This window comes from Physeter macrocephalus, chromosome 7 (genome assembly GCF_002837175.3).
Source record: "Physeter macrocephalus isolate SW-GA chromosome 7, ASM283717v5, whole genome shotgun sequence".
NCBI classification, from domain to species: domain Eukaryota; kingdom Metazoa; phylum Chordata; class Mammalia; order Artiodactyla; family Physeteridae; genus Physeter; species Physeter macrocephalus.
In genome coordinates this window covers 60,315,547-60,338,451 of record NC_041220.1, presented here as the reverse complement: position 1 = coordinate 60,338,451, position 22,905 = coordinate 60,315,547, and the positions used below count along the sequence as shown (strand labels likewise).

The 22,905-nt window shown below is 37.2% G+C and overlaps 1 protein-coding gene across 2 annotated transcripts in view; it reads left to right on the top strand.

The window, feature by feature from the left end:
• The first annotated feature begins 1,293 nt into the window (after nucleotides 1-1,293).
• PTPN13 (protein tyrosine phosphatase non-receptor type 13) overlaps nucleotides 1,294-22,905 on the top strand; it is a 220,118-nt gene continuing 198,506 nt past the window's right edge. For both annotated transcript variants that reach the window (XM_007115680.4, XM_007115673.4), the window contains exon 1: nucleotides 1,294-1,736. The gene's annotated coding sequence lies outside the window, so the exon portion shown is untranslated. The remainder of the gene's footprint in view (nucleotides 1,737-22,905) is intronic.

Sequence of the window (22,905 nt, the reverse complement as noted above, 5' to 3'; positions counted from 1 at the left end):
GCATATTTGACTGAACACATCCATCACAGATATTCATTTAGTAAATGAGATAATGAAAACTCAAGGCTCGCCAAAGGTAAACCATTACTATTAATTCCCTCATTCATCATACGTGTACAGCAGCCTCAGGGGCTAGGGTTGCAGCTCTAACTTTGCCTCAGATCTCTCCATTTTGGAACCAGCCATGAAGTTGTTTCACCTAGGGCTCAACATTAGGGGTCCAAGACTAAAGTAACTCCCAGGTCCCCTTGTACCAGGTTTACCTCATACTTCTGAGAATAAACACAAACTTTTGAAACTCAAATGACAAGATACCATTCGCTCATGTATTCAGTAAGACTTCCTTGTTAATTGTTGAAACCCAAATCTTTTAGCTTGCAGGAGGGTCATAGCTGCTAGGATATACTTCTGCCAAGTTGTAATGTGTAGTCCTATAGAAAAATGGATGTCTTTATTTTATTCCATTTTGTCAAACATTTTACTTATTTTTTTTAACTTTAGGATTATCTGAGCTTCAGAAGAAAAATTACAAGAATTTATACACTTTTTTTTTTTTTTACAAATATGAGAATGTGAGTTTTCCTGAGGGCATTTGGGGTTGACCAAGTGTTGCCACCACACCTTTGAAGATCACTTTACAACTGTGGGAAGACTAACCGAGATGTTTTCATTGACCCCGCCATTTCCAAGTCGCTATACTGCTGCAGGGAGCTGGCACAGCCCTGCTCTTTCTCTCATTCTTCTCCTCACCCTTTCAAAGCCCAAATCCGCCCGGTGGGAATATGGAAACAAGGCTGGAGGCAAGGGAGGGCAAGGGGGGAGGGGTTATTTCGATTGACAGGGGAAGAACAGGGCATTTTTCACTCTCCCTCGCACTCCGCTGGGCCACAAAGTTCTGTTTCTGAAGTTGGAAGTGTGGGGGCGGTCGGCTGCATTTTCAACTTGGCCAGAAATTAGGAGCCCACCCCGCAGGGGCTACGAACTTCGCTGCCAGGCCATCAACCTGAGCGTCTGGCAAGCCAGAAGAACGCGAAAAGCCAGGCCCGAGACTCCGGTTGTCATGGGAACCTGGGTGCCTGTCTCCCCGGCGACCTTGTCCCAAGGGAGGGGGCGGGGCTGGAGGGGCGTCGGGCCAATGAGGCCGAGGGGACGGCGGGGTCGGAGATCCGCTGTGGTCCGGGAATCCGGGGAGGGTTGATTGACAGGAACTGGGCGGAGCCGGTGCGGGCGCCTGAGGTGTAGCCCGAGTGGAGCGAGTAGCCCCGGCAGCCGCGGCGCGGCGAGGGTGACACACCATGATTACAGCCCCTAGAGACCGTCTTGCTGGCGAGCAGCACTCCCTGGCTTCCCGGTCCGCCTCTGCCGCCTCGGCAGCGCTCGGAGCCGGCTGCAGGAGTTGAGCCGTTCCGCACCAGAGTGTTTGGCGAAGCCCTTGGAGGCGTACGGGGCAGCAGAGGGCCGGGAAGGGTGCGCGAGCGCTCGAGGGTCAGGCGGTCGGCCGGGGTCGCGGCTGGAGGGGCGTTTCGGAGGCGTGGAGGAGGAGGAGATGCTGCTCCTCTTTCCCCCCTCCCCAGGCTCCTTCTCCGGCTCCGTCGGCCCACGCTCGCAGCCGCTTGGGGAAGAAGAGGTGGAGGCTCTCGGCGCCCGCCGGGGCTGCCGGCTGCCCACCCCGACGCCGCGTCCCCGCAGCCGTCGTCCCGCGCTCCAGTAGTAGGACCGGGTCTCCGGAAGAGCGGGTAAGGACGAGAGCTGCCTTGGGCTCTGGACTGCGTGTGCGGAAAGTACCCAACAAAGTGCACCGCGCTCGCTCTCTTCCTCCTCTCTCTGCTTTTGCCCCAGCCCCTAAAATCAACCCTGTTGCCCTGGTGGAAGGAACTTTTTTTGGTTGGAGTGTTTTCGTGTGTTAGGTGGGGGGTGGGGAGGGATGAGATGATGTTTTATTGTGAATTAGGTAGATCCACCTTCCCTGCGGAGGAAAGTCGGATTCTCGGGAATTAAACCCCAGAGGGGGTAAGAGATTGTGGGGTAATAGAGAGTGACATTGCCCGATCGTGCTACTACATCTCTGCTCTGTGCGTGCTAAGGGAAGGGCTCCCAGAGTCTGTTTCTAATTTCTGTAAATGATTGTGGACATGGTGTGGTTAGAGGCCGCCGAGAAGAATGTGTATATGTAAGGGCTCGGAGAAGAGGGGGTTGGGTGGTAGGGAAGAGGAGGCAGAGGGAGAGCCACTGCCTGATGCAAAAGCTCTTTTATTGCTTTTCTCTGAGTGGAGCTAACCACCCCTCTCCCTCTCGCCTTTACTCATTACAAGATACTGTAGTACCGAAAGCTGGAAAGCTAAAGTTTGGTAGAGGCAAGAAAGTTTTTACAAAGTTTAAGTTCCCTCTGTTGTGAATACACTGGAGAAGGGGGAATGGGGAGAAGTATTTCCACTAAAATAGATGAACAGCAATACAGTTTTCAATGGCCTTACACATGTATGATCGACACCTCCATACACTAACAACTAATCTCTTGGACAGCCTTGTGTCATTTTCGTTTAATTGCATCTTTGAAATAACAAACGCGGTGACTTCATGGGGAGCTGCCTGGAGCTGAGTTTACCTCTCAGAAAATGGGGCAATCGGGTTTGTTTTCAAGGCGGGGACCTAAACGAAATGTAGGACACCTGATCTGTGGGTTGAAGAGTGCAGGTAACTAATTAGAAAGATTTTAAAATTTAGATCTACAGAGTTTACTAAAGGATGGGGAAAAAATGGAAGTCGTTGTATTATGAAACAAGCGTTGGTATTTTCCCAAATTCTTGTTGACCGGGTTGGGAGGGTCAACCAACAAAATTGGCTGTTTGTGTTGGTGCTATGATACAAATTATTTCTTACGTTAATATCATTAGCATTATTTATTAAGTTCATGCAAGTATTGATTCAGTAAATCCGTACAGAGGCGAATTGACTGCTTTGTTGTCCAATCAAGTTTATTATACTTTTTTCATAATAACTTTGTATTCTAACTTTGATGTTCTAGAGGCCTTGTGGAAGTATATGTCGGGGAGATGGTAGGATGGAAGCTGGAATAAAAAATAGAAAAAATATCTAGTGTTAGTTATTAAGAAAAGGAACTAATTTGAAGTGTGTTTCACTTTTACATGAACTTTTAAAAATTTTATTTATTTAATTTTTATTGGAGTATAGTTGATACAAGAACTTTTTAAAAAAAATCTGTTATGTAGGTTTGAATTTACATTTGTCCCACCAAAACTTTTACTTGCATGTAAAGCCTGCTGTTTTTCAGAGGGTGATTACCAGCATCTGAAAACATTTATAAATAGCTTTTCATGTCACAAGAAACACACAAACAAACCATTAAAACCAGTGTCAATTGCAAGGATGGATTTTGATACTATGGTGGGGTCAAAAGTTGTAAAACTTACATTATGTTTTTCTGGAGCCATGCCTCAAATGCAGGAAGTGAATGTGAGAATTGGCTAATTGTTTTTGGTAGATGATAGGTATCAATCTTGAAATGAATGGAATTTATGTATTTTTTTTTATTAAGAAAAACAGGTCAAATCCTTGCTTTATTCTGCTTTTAATAGGTCAGGGATTGGATGAGGGGCATTGTAGCTTCCCCTATATCAATTATGTATTTTTCCAGCTCATCTTATTGCCCATTCCAAATGAGCTAGAGAAAGGGACTACTGAGAATAAGCTGCTGCAGCTTCTTCCTCTTTTTTTTTTTAACATCTTTATTGTAGTATAATTGCTTTACAGTGGTCTCTCTTTTTTTTGACAAGAGTTTGTAAGTTTTAAATAAACTACAAGACATTTTTTGTGGTATAATTAAATTGTAATTAATACCAATTGAAATCGAAAGGAAGCACTGCCATACTCCAAGCCTGTGCGTTTTGGAGTTACTCCTGTCAACATTTTCTTATTTTGGAATATGCTTTGGGAGAAGTCTGTGCCATTAATTAGAATAGAGAATTGAAGGTTTTCTCTTCTCAGGCCTCTGATGTAACCAAGTGTGACTCATTTGAGTTAATGTCCCTTTACACTGCTGGAGCCTGAAAAAGGAGAAAAGGGTATTGGGTCTCAGAATAGAAGGATTAGTGCTGATGGGAAGGGTGAGGGTCTGTTGCTCTGGATTTCCAATTTTTTACACTGACAACTTTTCTTAATTTGAAAATTAAGATGGGTTGAACAACCCAGGAACTGGATTTAAAAAGCTTTTAATGAGTAATTAATATAGAACATCAATGATCTAAGTTAAAGTTACATAGTCACTGTAAGCATGTCACATCAAAACTGTGGTCTGTAAACTGCTCCACGAGGAGTAATTCCAGTAATCCTGTGAGTCTAGGGGGCAAAATGAAAACATCTTTAAGACCCCTGTCTTATTCTTGTTTAGTGTCAGTCACTGTGAATAAGCATCCTGTTCTATCCTGTATGAAGAATGTATGACTATAGCTAATAGCTTGTGAGGCAGTAAGAGACCAATTACTTAACTTCTTAGGAGAGAAAGGCAGCAACTTCTAAATGGTCTAGTGTTGAGGCTGCTGTAGATTTGAACCACAGAAGAACATGTTTTTCCCTGGGTTTGCTATCAGGTGCTTAGGAAATACAGGAACTGGTTTAAGCACCTGTTGAAGCGTGTTTGCCTTATCCTGTGCTCCACCACTGAATCCTGCTTTTTCTTTATTTTTCTTTGATTCCAGTATGAAAATTTATTGAAACAAACTTCCTCAGAGAGAATTCTGCTGTAGTATAAAGAAGGTGGACTTCACTGTCAGAGAAACATGTGTCCAAATCCTAGAGAACATCTTTAAATTTACTTTCCACATCTGTAAATAATTTAATAATATCTACTTCCCAAGGTATGTTGGGGATGAAATTAAATAATATACGCAGAAGTGGCAAGTGCAAATTGACACTCAGTATTTAGTTTATTTCGTTCCTTTCTAATCTCTTTTACGTAATTGAATAACATTCAATAATAGCAAAAACTTATGATTGTACACCCAAATCATTCCTGAATGTTTAGAACATGTAACTCACCATAGCCCTCAGGGGTTTTGACTTGAATCGGTGTTGTTGGAAGGCCCTCTTTGCCTACCAGCAAAGAAATGTCTTTGGTTGCACACTGCATCTATACATAACAGTTTCTTATTCTCTTTCTAGTTTAGTGATACTCTGGCTGCATGTTAGAATCACCTCGGTAGGTTTTAAAAATCTTTATGCCCAGGACTCAATTCATACCAATTAAACCAGAATCTTTGGGGGTAAGACCCACACATCCTTATTTTTGGAAGTGCCCTAAGAAATTACAACATGGAGCCAACTTACAAACCAATATTCTAGTCCTCTCTAGAAGGTGAGTATAGAAAATTTGATTCCCACAAATGCAGCAACATTTTTATGTTGTGTTTTGGTATTTTCCTCTACATAAATCACAAGAATTAAAAAAAAATAAATATGTTTCAGAAGCAACTATGTATATGCCCATCTACAGGATTTTTACTATTTGAATCAGAATTTAAGGTATAAATATTTCCCTCCAGTTCCTTAGAGCTGCACATGTGGTTAAATTTAAATTAATTTAATTAGCTATCATTTAAAATTCAGTTCCTTATTCCCACTAGCCAAATTTAAAAAAATTTTTTATTGAAGTATAGTTGATTTACAATGTTGTGTTTAATTTCTGCTCTATAGCAAAGTGACTCAGTTATACATATATGTATATTCTTTTCCATTATGGTTTATCACAGGATATTGAATATAGTTCCCTGTGCTAAACAGTATAACCTTGTTGTTTATCCATCCTACATATAATAGTTTGCATCTGCTAATCCCAAATTCCCAGTCCTTCCCTCCCCCCACTAGCCAAATTTTAAGTACTCAGTAGCCGCTTGTGGCTAGTAGCCCCTGTTTTGAACAGCTCAGATATGGAATATTTCTGTCATCACAGAAAGTTCTGTATTACCTAAAGGTTTGGAAATTTGTATTACAATTTCCCATCATCTGAAATGAGCTAAATATGATATATATAGTCATTTCCTTTAGATTTATAATTTAAAATATATTATTTTTGATAGTTTTTTTTAAGTGAGGAGAAATATCACATTTTTAACGCTTTCCTCAATTCCTTGTACCTAGTTGTGAGGTTTTCCTTTTCAAAGTTAACTGAGAGGAGGAACTTGAGTGTCCTTATGTTTATCATTTATATCAGTATGCTCTGAATCCAGCCAATGGCTTAATTGCTCTTGTGTACTACAGCAGTTTCAGGAAATAGAGAAAGTCATCATTTCAACTTAAGTGTTGGAATTTGATTCAAGGTTTTTCTATCTGGGGAAGCTTTTTTTTTTTTCTTTTACAAATGGAGACTCTTAGTTGCCGTATGGTACAATTGAATTTTCCAACAGAAAACCGTCTTATTAGTTTTAACATAGAGTTGCATGAGGGACTTTATTTCTTTTCTTTTTTTAAAAATATATTTATTTATTTTTGGCTGCGTTGGGTCTTTGTTGCTACGTGTGGGCTTTCTCTAGTTGTGGCGAGCGGGGGCTACTCTTCGTTGCGGTGCACTGGCTTCTCATCGAGGTGGCTTCTCTTGTTGAGGAGCATGGGCTCCAGGCGCGCGGGCTTCAGTAGTTGTGGGACACGGGCTCAGTAGTTGTGGCTATCGGGCTCTAGAGCGCAGGCTCAGTAGTTGTGGTGCACAGACTTAGTTGCTCCGCGGCATGTGGGATCTTCCCGGACCTGGGCTTGAACCCGTGTCCCCTGCGTTGGCAGGCGTATTCTTAACCACTGCACCACCAAGGAAGTCCTGAGACTATTTCTTCCCACAAGAAAGCATTCCCTTCAACAAAAATGAGGTTCCTAAACAGTTTGAGATGGTTGAAAGCTAACACTATGCCGTGAATTTTAATGGTGTTTGTCACTTGTTAACTACTGATGCACAGCTTAGAAGAAACTGTACATGTAGTTCATCTCAGCTGCACCACCCCCCTTAGCACCTTAAAAAAAAAAATCAGAGTTTTCTTTATTGGTTTATTGTGTTGTGAGTAGAAACACGCTAAAGTGGGTAGAAATGGAAACATTATTTTTAATTAAAAGTGTTCCTTCTTCTTTTCCTTATTGGTAGATTGTTCATTTCTTTTAACATAAACACATGCTTTTTTAACTACTCAGTTCAGAAAAATTTGCATCCAAGATGTTGAGAGTTATTTTGTTGAAAGGATGTCTGATGGAATGTTTTGTATCCTATATCATTTTCATATTTTAATGCTTTTCCTCTTATTTCTCATGTAGTTGTGGAACAAAAATGAAACATTCTTGTTGAATAACTTAAATTAAGGTTAGAATGATTATATAATCTGAGAATGTGTTAAAAATATTCTAAGTTGGTGCATTTTTTTTTTTTTTTTTTTTTTTAGGAAGAAAGGTAGAGCCTGAGAATTTTTTAAAAGAAGAGAACCCTTTTAAGAAACTTGGTTACTCTTAGCACTGCTTAAGTATTACTTAAGCACTTTTTCTAGAAAAGTAATTTTTAAAATAAACATTTAAACTATTAAGGGATTATTTATTTTAGGTCTTAGTGTAGTCAGATATCTCTTCTGGAAAATATAATGTTGAAGTGAAAAGAAATAATCAGTGTTTTAACACAGGAGTTTCCCTTATTTGTAAGGTTTTGAATGATAAATTCATTCTTTCAATGTCTTTCATATTCTTGACTTTGCTGAGATGTAATTTCATAGGATTATTTGAATGTAATATTGATTAAATTCATTCTTCAAACAGTCTATTTTGATTTGACTCTGATGCTAGTTTCTAGAAGTGAAGAAATGAGCTTCACGCGATGATTCAGATGCAACATATACCAGTTTTCTAAGTACTGTGTGAAAATTTACAAAAGCTAAAATGTATCCTTATGGCTGTACTTCATGAAAACTGAAATAGGTGTTTCATTAAAAAAAAAAAATGATCAACTATACTTCAATTAAAAAAAACTCTTAGGGATTTCCCTGGTGGTACAGTGGTTAAATTGCGAGCTCCCAGTGCAGGGGGCCTGGGTTCCATCCCTGGTCAGAAAACTAGATCCCACATGCATGCCGCAACTAAGAGTTTGCATGCCACAAATAAGACCCAGTGCAACCAAATTAAATAAATAAATAAAATATTTTTAAAAAAACCTTAGATTAGAAAAAGCAAAATAACTTATAATTTTTTAAAATATACAATAAATATAATTTAGTTTAGAAATATTCAATTATCAGATCAAAACCAGCTAAAACTATATTGTGGATATGTACCAGTCAGTTGAATTCAATCAGAACTTTGAAATTCTGGCACTGCTTTGAGGTATACAGAAATAAATAACAGATAGTATATGTGTTATTACACAGTACCTGGCAGTATTGCTGTTTTATTTGTAATTCAAGCCAACATATCCTTCAGTGTTCATAGTTATATAATTCTTACACTTACAAAGAAAAAATCTAGACTATATTATTTTCCATTATTAAAATTTAATGGGATTTCCTTCAATTTTTAAATAAAAGAAAATATTTTAATGTGATCACATAATATATCATACTCATTATATAGCTTAAGACCAAACAGAGCTACATTTTAAAAATAAGATTTCATCTTAATCTTTCTCTATGTTTATGTGTGTACATCAAGACTTCATCTAACTTCAAGGGTGTTTTAAGATTGTACTGAGATACTGAGATTTAATTAAAAAATAAATGATATTGTTCTTCCACCTAAAGGGATATTAAAGAATCACTGTTGGTAAACCAAGCCAGTTGAGTGTTTTTCTAGTAGCTGTAATGATGAATCTGGACTGATCTAACCATATTCTGATGGTCAGCCCCCTTTTTTAAAAAAAATATATCTATTTATTTTATTTATTTATTTTTGGCTGCGTTGCATCTTCCTTGCTGCGTGCGTGCTTTCTCTAGTTGCGGCGAGCGGGGGGCTACTCTTCGTTGCAGCGCGTGGGCTTCTCATTGCGTTGGCTTCTCATTGCGATGGCTTCTCTTGTTGCGGAGCACGGGCTCTAGGCACGCGGGCGTCCGTAGTTGTGGCTCGCAGGCTCTAGAGTGCAGGCTCAGTAGTTGTGGCGCATGGGCTTTGTTGCTCTGCGGCGTGTGGGAACTTCCCGGACCAGGGCTTGAACCCTTGTCCCCTGCATTGGCAGGCGGATTCTTAACAACTGCACCACCAGGGAAGCCCTGGCCAGCCCCCTTTTTAATTGTTCTGTATTCAGTAAATGTACATTGAATTCCTATTCTCTGCTGGGTGCTCTACTAGGCACTGGTGATACACAGAGAGGGCACATTTCCAAGATAGCAGATAAATGGAATAGTCTGTGGCCACATATATTTAATCATCTGAGTTCAAGCCAAGTAAACCAGTCTATTGACAGGATATATTGGCACAGAACAGCTGTAAAGGTAAAAATTAAATCATATGTAAAAACTTTACAAACGTGGATACTGATCTGAATATATATGAATTGTTTTTAGATGCAGCTGTGCATTGTGTTGACCATTCCTCTTTGATTTAGAGACAACAGTATAGCGTGGGATTTAGACCCTAGACTTTGGAGCCAGGCTGCCTGAGTTTTAATTTCTGGCTCTGATATATAAGCTCTGTGACCTTGTGGAAATTTTCCCTGTGCTTTAGTTTTTTCATCTACAAAATAAGGATAATTACCAGGCGTCTTTTATGGGATTGTTGTAAGGACTAAATGATTAATTCATTAAAACATGTAAAGCAATTGGAGCAGTGCCTAATGCATACTAAGTATTTAATAAATATTAGCTATTATTATTTTTGGTATACTTTTATTTATAACAGCTTTATTAATTAATTAATTTATTTATTTATTTATTTAATACCCTGGGTAAAGGTAATATATGAACTTAAATATGTTTTTTTGTTTCAAAGTTTATGGCCCTACTTTGTTTCTTGGGCTTCATGTTTCTGTTTCTTCCACTCATTACTTGGGCTTGTTTATATATGTAACCTGTGCCTACTTTTCACACACTTCGTGGAACTTGTGAAAATAAATGTCATCCTCTTCAGACTACCCTTTTTTTTTTTCTTGGCCATGCTGCGCGGCTTGTGGGATCTTAGTTCCCTGACCAGGGATTGATCCTGGGCCATGGCAGTGAAAGTGCCAAGTCCTAACCACTGGACCGCCAGGGAATTCCCCAAACTACTCATTTTTAGAACCCTACACATCTCCTGTTTTGCAGTTACTTTTTAGAGCATATGGCATGTTGTTTTTGAAGATCCTTTGTAGTGGCACATCTCTTCTTTGAGAATAGGTTTGATTCAATTAAATAATATATTCATGATCTAGAAAGGTGAATGATTTAGGAGGATTTAATAATTTCAATTAAAATGAAAAATTATTATAAAGTAAAAGGAGTGATTTTTAAAATAGGACTGTAAACATGATTAGAAAGACAGTCCCAGAAATATCTCTGATAATATTGTGTTTGAGGACAAAGGTATCTATCCTCCCAAAGTGTCTATTTTGAAAGTTAACACTCTCAGGTACATAAATTCTAGTATGTTTAAATGTACGTTGTTCACAGTCACACAGATATTACTTAATATTTGTGAATCTTATGTTGCTACGCCCCTAGGAGTGTTGTGTAACATAACCTAAAATTGTTTTCTTTTTCTTTTAAAGGGTATGTGTTTTTAAAAAAAATTTAATAAATTAATTAATTTTTGGCTGCATTGGGTCTTTGTTGCTGTGTGTGGGCTTTTAGTTGAAGCGAGCAGGGGCTACTCTTCATTGTGGTGCACGGGCTTCTCATTGCCGTGGCTTCTCTTGTTGCAGAGCACAGGCTCTAGGAGCGTGGGCTCAGTAGTTGTGGCTCGCTGGCTCTAGAGTGCAGGCTCAGTAGTTGCGGTGCACGGGCTTAGTTGCTCTGCAGCATGTGGGATCTTCCCAGACCAGGGCTCGAACCCATGTCTCCTGCATTGGCAGGAGGATTCTCAACCACTGTGCCACCAGGGAAGCCTATAACCTAAAATTCTTCAGTAAGTTTTTGTAGACGTTTATCCTGACTGATTTTGCGCACCCTTTTAGAACCTTTAATATACCTTATGAATCTCCAAGATGATTATGTATACAGTCGTCCCTCAGTATTCTCCATGGGATTGATTCCAGGACCCCCATGGATATAAAAGCTGTGGATACTCAAGTCCCTTATATAAAATGGCATAGTATTTGCATATTACCTACACAAGTCCTCCCATATACTTTAAATCATCTTCAAATTATTTATACTATCTAATACAATGTAAATACAGTGTAAGTCATTGTAAATACAATGCAAATAGTTGCCAGCATGCAGCAAATTCAAGTTTTGCTTTTTGGAACTTTCTGTAATTTTTTTTTTCCCAAATATTTTCCATCCGAAGTTGGTTGACTCTGTGGTTGTGGAACCTGTGGTTACAGATGGCCAACTGTTTATCATTTTAATTTATTTGACAATTTAACTACAGAATCCACAGTACATCTCTTAGCATCTTTCATAATAAGAGCACTGATTTGGGAAATATTCTTTGTGTTTGCCCTATCCAAGACAACTGCAATGAATTATTTGTTTTGCTTCTTCCAATGAGAAGTTGCTTTGGGTTGCTAGTACAAGAGACCCAGCATAACAATGACCTAAGAAGATATGGATTTCCTTTTCTCTAATATAAAGTCCAGGCATACGACTCCAGAGCTGCTCTGGCTGTTTTAAGACATGGCAATGAACCCAGACATCTTTTTTTTTTCTTCTCTACCTCCTTACTGCATGGCTTTCATCCTCAGGATGCCCTCTTGGTTATAAAATGGCTGCTAGCATTCTATAAAAATGTTGTCCTTCTAGTCAGAATATATGGAAGAAATGGGGGAAATGGCAAAAAAGGGTGTGCCTTCCAGCTGAGTCAGATCCTTTTAAAGAATTTTCTTGAAAGTCTTACCCAATGACTTTATATTGGCCATCTGTACCTAAAGGGACACTGGGAATTGTAGGTTTTTTTTGTAGTTTTTTGCTGGGCACTTGGCTGTCCCAAAACAAACTGAAGAGAGTAGATATTGGGGATCCAATTATTATTTTCTCCAGACTGCCTAACATCTGATCGCTGTTTGTTTCCAGTTTAATGGGATTTGGTTGTAGTACCTCTGAATAAATTATAGATCCTATGTTAGGTTTTTGGGGGGATAGGAGGCTTGGTTTTACTGACTTATCACTTGATAGCTAACACATACATTATGCTAATTAAAGTGCCTTGACCTAGAAGATAATTAAGAAACTAAATTTACTTTCTGTGGAGGCTGGTTCACAGCCATTAAGATTGTTTAGTACTTTATACTTTGCATTGTTTCATAGTTAATTCCTTGTAGTAAGTATGTATCATTCATATAATTTTTAAAAATCAGTATTTAACCTACCATTGAAATATTAAATTATTATTAACCTTTAACAAGACAAAATTAATATATTTATGTCTGTTCTTAAATGTTTAGCTTTTGTGAAAACTAAATCTAGGCAGTGTTATAATTTATTAACATTCAAACATAAATTTGGAAGTATAGTATAGTAGAAACAGCACGGATTTTGAATTTAGGTCGTCCTCGATTTGCGTTTTACCTCTTTTAGTATTTAGAGTCATTTTGGATAAGTAATTTAATCTCTCTATGTCTGATGTGTAAAATGGAAATAATAATGTCTACCTCAGAAAGTTGCATGAGCTTTATTCCTGAGTCATTACATATATAAAATGATTGGGCACAGCCCACGGATTCAGTTTACAAGAATTCTTTACTTTTCACTTCCCTTTTCATCTATATATACTGGGCAAAAAAAAAGCAACCTAAGAAATATGATTAATTATACTGAGAGAAAAGCTTGGCTTATCTCTTCATCCACCCAGATTTTAGTTGTTTTTTTTTTTTTGCGGTACACGGGCCTCCCACTGTTGTGGCCTCTCCCGTTGCGGAGCACAGGCTCCGGACGCGCAGGCTCAGCGGCCATGGCTCACGGGCCCAGCCGCTCCGCGGCATGTGGGATCTTCCCGGACCAGGGCACGAGCCCGCGTCCCCTGCATCGGCAGGCGGACTCTCAACCACTGCGCCACCAGGGAAGCCCCGTCCACCCAGATTTTAGCCTCTCTAGTATGTTTTGATTAGGCCACTGACTATGCTTTGGTTATCAGACGTTTTACATGTAAGATCTTTTTAGACATAGTAGCTACATATTTACTTTAAAACTAAAATGGTTGACATCTTAAAAGAAATAAAATGGGCAAATAAATCGGCCATGCCCCCGTGAATATGTGAAAAATATGGAAATTGGCAGGAAAAAATACCCACAAGATTATTTGACTACAGTTAAAATAGCAACAATTATAAATGTTTTACAAGTAATATAAATTAATTTTTGTTGTAATATCTTTTGTTTCTTAGATAAACTAATTATACAGCTGTAAAGTATTTGACTGACTGCTCTGTGTTCAGAATTGTTTTCAGTATATTGAGAAATATTAAAAAAAAAAAGGAAAAAGTTCCTACCAAAAAACTTAAAATCTAGGTTTAAAAAAAAACACAGGAAAGATAGGAAGCCATTATATATTAGAAGACAATAAATAAATGCTCTAAAATTTTGCTGAAGAAAGTGTGGCTTAGTCACAGGATTCACTTGGGTAGAGCTTGAGCTGTCTTTAAGATGTTATTAATGTCTGGGAAAGAGCATGGTGTATCACAGGGCAGAATAAAAGATATGAGTGAGTCAATTCAGGAGAGAGGAAGTGTTAAGAAGTGCTGAAGGTGGCATGTGAAAATGAAAAGAGTAGGGGGACAGAGAAGGAGGTGCCTAAAGAGTAAAAGAACTAGGAAAGTGTAATGTTAAAGATGATGCATTAGGAGAGTCTGTCAAGGAGTATGTGACCAGTAGCAACAGATGCCGATGCCATAGGGAGCCAACAAAAGATGATGGAAGAAAAGTAAAAGAAAAAGAACAGTGTGATCAGTTGAGTGTTATTACCTTCAACACCATTTTACTGTACTGATAAGGAGAGGAATAGGAAGGAAGTTGAAATGGAGGATGGTATTTGGTGGCAAAATAGATGAGATTCAGATGATCTGAATGATTTCATGAGTAAGAAAAAATTTCTTTGTAAAATTGAAGATGGTGAAAGAACAGATTCTATGAGATTAAGAGATTTAAAGTTCCAGAAAGAGTGAAGAAGAATACTCTCTTTTTATGGCCTTGTCTGGATGGGAAGGAGTGAGCTCTAGGTAGCGTTGTTAGCTTTGGTCAGGAGGAGAGCAGCTTTTTCTGTAAGATTGAAGGGAACGTTACAAAGATAGATGTGGGCCTGTTGAAGAATAGAAATGAAAATATGAGAATTCTGTAAGAGAATTTACACTAATGCAGTTATCTTCAGAAAGTGCCGTCAGAAGAGGCAAGCTTGTCTGCTTTTAACTATGATTCGGTAGTGGTGAAAAATTGGAAGTTTGAAGAGAGATGTAAAGGTTTGAAATCATCACTGTTGGGAAAGTAATGGGAGATCGATAAATGATTTATAGGCGTTATCACTTTGAAGTTGAAAATTTGAACATTGATGGCCTAAATCCACATCTGCAGAAAACGAAGGGTAAGGTATAGGGGTTATTGCAGTCTGCAGTGGTCAAGTGAAATATGGGACCTAGAGTAATGAGGAAACTCAGTGAGGCTGGGAAGATTTGTTGAAATAGAAAGTGATTTTACTCAGCACTTTCTGAATTTGCTCAATAAGCCAACTACTGACTGAATCAAAGATATTTATCATTTGCTGCTATCTGCCACTTGTTAGAACAAGCTGACAAAGGATCTTGACTCCGAGTAAAGTGTGTATGATGTTTGTTCAGTTTATGTGGATTAGTTACTGCTTGGGTCACTTAACCTGCAGTTGGGGATTGTATTTAAAAGGGGCCATATAAACCGTAAATTCAGAAAAAGTGTTTAAATAAAAATCTCATCCTCTTGTTTAATATTGTGCTATAGTAGTTGGGTTTTTTATGTGCCACTAGTATGACTTTACTGTCAGTCTTTGTACTTGTTTATTATTATGATAGTTATCACTAGGATTCAAAATTGTAAATTAATTGGGAATCTCTTCTGCAAATTGCTTTGGCTACAAAAAAATTTTCTTTCCTTTTCTTAGATGTTAGCATTATACTTGGCAGATAGATCAACTCCTTAAAAAGTTTTGAAACTCATTTTTCCATTTTTAATTCAGATAAATGTTTTATCTGCTATACCAAATGTGATGTAAAAAGTAAAATTCAAAAATATATTCAGTATTTTACCAACTCAGGACTTGATTTATTTTTAAATTCCTGAAACAACATATTACAAAACTTCTTGGCTATCTACAAATACTTGGTTATTGCCTGAAGTCACCTAGTTGATTGTTAAGTAACAGCAAAATTCAGTGTAGGCCTCTACAAATAGTGTCTTAGCTGGCCAAATCATCTAAAGGATTAATTGCCATTGCTTTGATTAATAAAGTGTATATAATGGTGGCTGGTGCATTTTCCTTTTCTGCTTTTTGTATTACCAGATAGTTGTAAGAAAAACACATCTAGAGGAAATAATGTTACTCTAGCTTATAAATTACTCTTGGTTCACTTAGACAGCATCTTTTTAAATATATTTGACCTCCTAATCATGTGAAAAAGACCTAATCAGGAATTTATTGTCTCAAGAGATACAGTTTCAATGGTATATGCTATAAACAGCAAAATTCATGTTTATGATACCTTTAAAACTATTAATCTTTTAAGAAGTTATTTAAATCCTCTTTTACTACCCTAATGAGGGCCATTGTAAAGGTTTTCATTTCTCTATATTGTGACAATTAGCTTTTTAGACTGAATAATACTTTAAAAGCTAATTATATGATGCAGCAGTTTGTAAATATGCACCCGTGCCATTATAATCTGTAGATTAAGCCAAAAATTTATATACAAACCACACATGTATGTTTATGATATCTTTCAGATCACCTAAAGGAACAGTGAAAATGGTTACAATGATGAGATACTATTTGTGTATTTACTATAAGAATTTAAAATAGGATATTATTTATCTTTATAATGAATCTGTGAGATAGATGTTATTATTCTTATTTTACAGATGAGAAAACTGAATCTTAGAGAGGCTCGATGAGTTGCTATAGGTCACACAGCTGGTTGGTAGTGGAGTAAGGATTTTGAATCCATGTCTGTCTGACTCCAGTCAATTGTCTTAACCATAACTTCTCATGTGAATAGTATCTTTTATTTAGTTATTTAGTTATTGATTGATTGATTGTACCTTTTAAAACAAGCAGAATCAAGGAGAGGCAAAAAATTACCTCAGTTTACATAGAAAGTGTGAAAGAGAACTCCATAGTCTATGTTGGAATCTAAGTTTATGCAGTCGTTCAGGAGCTTTCAAACAGTTGTTCTTGCATTGGTAGTGTATTTTACTTTCAGCTTGTTTTACCCCCAAGGTCTTCTCCCTACAATCCTGTGGTTTTCCTAGCATCAAGTTCCTATAAACTGTTAAATAAAGAGAAAAATGTGTCCTTTTGAAAATATTTTTAAAAGGTTTATATGCTCATCACAGTATTATTTGTAATGGTATAAAATTGGAAACAACATAAATAGCGTACAGAGGAGGCATGGTTTAAAGTACTATTCTAAATCCTTATAATGGAATTTTGTGATCATCAAAAATTAGGTTGATAAGAGGTTTTTAACATGAAAATATAATGTTAAATAGAAAAAAGATAAAATGTAGTAAACAAAGCATGATTATAGACATAGTTTTCATTTTCTTTACTTTTTATGAAAACTTTCAATGTTAAAAAGGCCAGAAAAAAAACCCAAAATGCCCCAAATAGTGATATATAAGGGAAAACCGACCTGTTTTAGAAAGATTAGAATGTGAAGAATTAGATATATAAAATTTTTTCTGTTGAATTGAGAAATAGATATTTTGCCTGGTGATTTTTTTTCTAATATGGAAGGGCCTTACTGATTTTAATACATCGAATTATCTTAGCCAATGCTTTAGGCAAACTAGAAGATGTAGTTGAGGCTGGGTTACTTTTTATAAGGATGTTTAGATAATAATGATAATACACACTTATAAAATGTACTATTTAGTAAAAAATTAATTCCTCCAAACAATCTTAAGGTAGATACTACTAATATCTCCATTTTTTCAGGTATGGAAACCGAGGTAGAGTTAGATTCATTTGCTCAGAGTAATTAAGCAGAAGAGCCAGCATTTTGAATCTAGGTAGTCTGGTCCCAATGCCTGTGCACTTAATTGCTACACACTAGATAATTTTAATAGTGAAAATCATTTATAACTTTTAGTTCAGGGTTAGAAGTAATGATCTTATTAAGGTGCGGTCATTAAGAACAGTTTATGATCAACTCTCCATTCCATTCTTAGTGCATTTAAAAATTGTCCTTTGGTTTGGTTGACAGCTGTATTTACAGAGCCCCAAACTGTTGGTGACTGCTAACAAAGTTTCTTTTCTTCTCCTTTGAATCAACTCTTTCAGTAGGCTTGCATGCTTTGTATGTGGTGGTGTAGAAAGTGTCTGATAGGAGAACTCCAAAATTTAAAATTTCTAAATTTTAGTTTATCATACGGTTTTAAAACTCATTCACAATATAAATTGACTGACATTTGCTCTTATTTGGAGAAGTGGAATTATATCCTGGAGTTCTTTGAAACATAAAAATCTCTATTAACCCTTTCCCTTAACTGTCTTCACGTCCTTTTTTCTTTTCCACTTAAGAATTGTATACTATTCTTATGCAAGTAGTTAGATGATCTTTTATTAAGTGAACGGTTTTCTTGCCCACAGACTTTAATTCTTATAGCAGGTAAAATTTGTTTTATTATTTTAAAGTATCTTATATTTTAGAATAGATAAAACATGTGTACTGTACAAGATTGAAAAGTACAAAATTGAAGTTGTCTTTTTATTCGTATCTCCAGGTCCCCTCCAGGGGTGCTATTCTGTAGCCTTCATTTTCAGTAATGTCACCAGAGCCAGGAGAAAACATTAATGAACAATGTACCAAACTGATGTTTTAGTCTTCCTTAACAGGAAACTTTACATGTACCCTCTTAGTATGCTAAAAAGCTCTTTGCTATTCAAAATAATTTATACAAAATCTTCCTTTTTTATATATTAAACAATACATCTTTATTTTTCTGGTTTTCTTTTTCTCCCCCCCCCCTCAAATTACCTCATTAGTCAGACATTTCTCACACTTTTGACCTGTTAATCCCCATTCTTTTGTTACCAGTTAGAAATCTGTTAGTAGTAAAAGCAAACTTGAATGTCTTACCATTAATATACTGTTTTGTTTGTTAAGTTGAACATTTTCTTTTAACTGAGGTTGATAAATATTTGGTACAGCTGAACTTGGATCATTTTACAGTTGAAAGAGGAACTTAGATCTATTTCACTTCTCTTATAGAGCATTGAGTTACAAAGAAACTCCAATATATAGAAATTTTTGGTATATAGAAATTCAGTATATAACAGTTTTTTTAATGTGCTTGCTCTTCTGGTTTTCTTGTTGAAGCATGAAAACTGAAGTCTATGTATGGAGTTACTCTTACTGTATACCCAAAGTTCAGATTTATTTCCTGCTTAAATAGAGTGCATTGGGAGGAAAACTATGCCAGAGCATACTTTTCTAATAACATTGTTTTAGCTCTTTGTAATAGTGCTTCCTTTTATGTGTACCTTTTGAAATGTAAGCAAAAGGTAGGGTAGATTGTAGGTTCCAAACATGAGCTGTAGCTGAATTATCTATGAATTGGTTAAAAATAAATATTTTGGGATACTTCCTAGACCCTCAGGAATTTATAGTTTTAAAATGTGCCCCACATACAGCTTTCCTAAAATTGGTAGAAAATAAATACACTTTTTATTGTATCTTTCTAGGAATCCTATCTCTCCTTTTAAAAAAATAGATATTTCGGTCATGCTTTTATAAATTTGTTCTATAAATTAAAAAATATATAAGTTAATATGAGTAGGTGTCACTAGCCTCAGTATCTTTAGGGGCAAGAAGGGCCAAAGATAGTTGAGGGTAGAGGAAAACAATAATGAATGATGGATATTGTAAAGAACTAAAGGGCTCAGACTGTAGCTAAAGTGGACATCTGCTACCCACCTTGAGTGCTGCCACATCTCCTTTTTTCCCAAGATTTTTATGTGAAATCTCTCTTATATGTGAAATCTTTCAATTTTTAAATATTGGCACAAATTCACACTTTTGTAAAATATGGTGTGGGCCATTGCTCTACAAGCCAAACACATGTCTGCAGGCCAAATAAAGCCTATGGGCCACCAGTACACAACCCATGCCCTGAACTACCTTACACTTGTATGAACTACCTTACACTTGTATGAACTTGACATATTTTGTTTTGACATTTATTAAGGGATAATAATGATGATAATGCTTCCAGCTGTTTGCCTTGATTAATATTTCACTTTAGCATATTAGTTGTATAAACATTGGATTTTTGTGTAGGAGGAAGGAAAAGAATAAGACTATTTTCTAAGATATATAGAGGATGTCTGATGTGTAAATGTATCAGAGACTTGGTTCCATGATTTTTCTTAGAGAAATTTTGTTCTCAATCCCTTTCTTTCTTGGTTGTAGGTTTTTCTCTTTCATCACTGCCACTCCCTTCTGGCCTGCAGAATTTCTGCTGAAAAATCAGCTGAGAACTTTATGGGGATTCCTTTGTATGTTATTTTTTGCTTTTCCCTTGCTGTTCGAATGTTGGTGTGTTTAGTGTTGTCCCACAGGTCTCTGAGATTGTCTTCAATTCTTTTCATTCTTTTTTCTTTATTCTGCTCCTCAGCAGTTATTTCTACCATTTTGTCTTCCAGCTCACTTACTCATTCTTCTCCCTCCATTATTCTGTTATTGATTCCTTCTAGTGTATTTTTCATATCAGTTATTGTATTGTTCATCTCTGTTTGTTTGTTCTTTAGTTCTTCTAGATCTTTGTTAAACATTTCTTGTATTTTCTCAATCTGTGTCTCCATTCTATTTCTGAGATTCTGGATCATCTTTACTATCATTACTCAATTCTTTTTCAGGTAAGTTGCCTATTTCTTCTTCATTTATTTGGTCTTGTAGGTTTGATTAATATTTCACTTTAGCATATTAGTTGTATAAACATTGGATTTTTGTGTAGGAGGAAGGAAAAGAATAAGACTATTTTCTAAGATATATAGAGGATGTCTGATGTGTAAATGTATCAGAGACTTGGTTCCATGATTTTTCTTAGAGAAATTTTGTTCTCAATCCCTTTCTTTCTTGGTTGTAGGTTTTTCTCTTTCATCACTGCCACTCCCTTCTGGCCTGCAGAATTTCTGCTGAAAAATCAGCTGAGAACTTTATGGGGATTCCTTTGTATGTTATTTTTTGCTTTTCCCTTGCTGCTTTTAATATTTTTCCTTTGGATTTAATTTTTGTTAGTTTGATTAATATGTGTCTTGGTGTGTTTCTCCTAGGGTTTATCCTGCATGGCACTCTCTGCACTTCCTGGCTTGGGTGATTATTTCCTTTCCCTTGTTAGGGAAGTTTTCTACTATAATCTCTTCAGATATTTTCTCAGACACTTTCTTTTTCTCTTTTTCTTCTGGGACCCCTATAGTTCGAATGTTGGTGCGTTTAGTGCTGTCCCAGAAGTCTCTGCGATTGTCTTCAGTTCTTTTCATAATTTTTTCTTTATTCTGCTCCTTGGCAGTTATTTCCACCATTTTGTCTTCCAGCTCACTTATTTGTTCTTCTGCCTCAGTTATTCTGTTATTGATTTCTTCTAGTGTATTTTTCATTTCAGTTATTGTGTTGTTCATCTCTGTTTGTTCTTTAGTTCTTCTAGACCTTTGTTAAACATTTCTTGTATTTTCTCAATCTGTGTCTCCATTCTATTTCTGAGATTCTGGATCATCTTTACTATCATTACTCAATTCTTTTTCAGGTAAGTTGCCTATTTCTTCTTCATTTATTTGGTCTTGTAGGTTTTTACTTTGCTTCTTCATCTGTGACATATTTTTTTGCTATCTCATTTTTTTTTTTTTTTTGGATGGGTGGGATTGTGTTCCTGTCTTACTGGTTGTTTGGCCTGAGGCTTCCAACAATGGAGTTTGTAGGCTGTTGGGTAGAGCTGGGTCTTGGTGCCGAGGTGAGGACCTCTGGGGGACCTCACTCTGATGAATATTCACTGGGGTCTGAGGTTCTCTGTTAATCCAGTGGTTCAGACTCGGAGCTCCCACTGCAGGAGCTTTGGCCAAACCCCTGGCTTGTGAACCAGGATCCTAAAAGCCACGTGGGGTGGCAAAAAAAAAGGAGAAAAATAACAAAGAGTAAAAAATAAAATTAGACTAGGAAATGGTTCTCTTGGGGCTTCCTCCCATCTCGTTGGGCTTCAAGGTCCCCCACCAGTGTCCAGCAGGTACCCTAGTCGTGGGGAGACGCGAACTCCTCATCTTCCCACGCTGCCATCTTGACTCTGCCCTCAATACTATTCTTTCTTAAAATCCTCTCTGTTTTTTTGCCTCCAAAAGGTCATTTGAGTTAATATTGCAACCCTGTCATTTGATCATTTTATTTTCTGTCTTCAAATTGCACATTAAGTAATTGCACAGCTTTTGTAAAATTCTATTGCATTTATCTTCAGACTAGTATAGTATAGAAAATAGGACCATTGCTCTATTCCATGCCCTATGTGCCCATCTGAACATTAATTATGAGTTTTACTTTTTATTATGTATTTTAGCTTAGATTTTTCTGCTAATTTAATAAAGACTAATTCTTCAGAAACAGATACTGTAATTTTGAAAGCAATAATTGCCAAATACGTAATGTAGGCTTATGGAGAATCTTTGGTAATATCAAAATAAATACATAAAATCCTTTTTAAAGTAAGGAAATGGGGCTTCCCTGGTGGCACGCAGTGGTTGAGAATCCGCCTGCCAATGCTGGGGACATGGGTTCAATCCCTGGTCTGGGAAGATCCCATATGCCGCGGAGCAACTGAGCCCGTGCACCACAACTACTGAGTCTGTGCTCTAGAGCCCGTGAGCCACAACTGCTGAGTCTACGTGCTGCAACTACTGAACCCATGTGCCTAGAGCCCGTCGTCCACAAAAAGAGAAGCCACTGCAATGAGAAGCCCTTGCACTACAGCAAAGAGTAGCCCCCACTTGCCACAACTGGAGAAAGCCTGTGGGCGGGAACGAAGACCCGACACAGCCAAAAATAAATAAATAAATTTAAAAAAATACAAAATAAAGTAAGCAAATGAAGGCTAGAAAAAACTTACCTACTTGCTGTCCATTTAATTCACTTGCTTCTAGGGTTTAAGATGAGAGGAGAAAATAGGACTTTAAAAGTATAACCAATTTGTTAAATTAATGGTGTAAGTGATTACTGTTTTAGATTAAAGAGACACACACACTCCTACTCAGTCTCCTTTTCTTATTAATCCTCATTCTTCTGTCCTTGGGTATCTCTTCTGTCTGCGTGTATTGCCTTAGCGATCACATGAAATTTCAGGGCTTTAGAATACCATCTGTATGCTGATAATCTCTACATGTGTATCTTCATCCCAGACTTCTCCCATAAACTCCAGACTCATGTCTCATGCAGCTTTCTACTTGGCATCTTCACTGGAATGTCTAATCAGCACTGCAAAATTAACATGTACAAATTGAACTCTGAAACTGCTTCCAGACCAACTCCTCACAATCTTCTCTATCTTAATAACAACTCCATCTTGCCACTTTCTCAGGGCACACTTC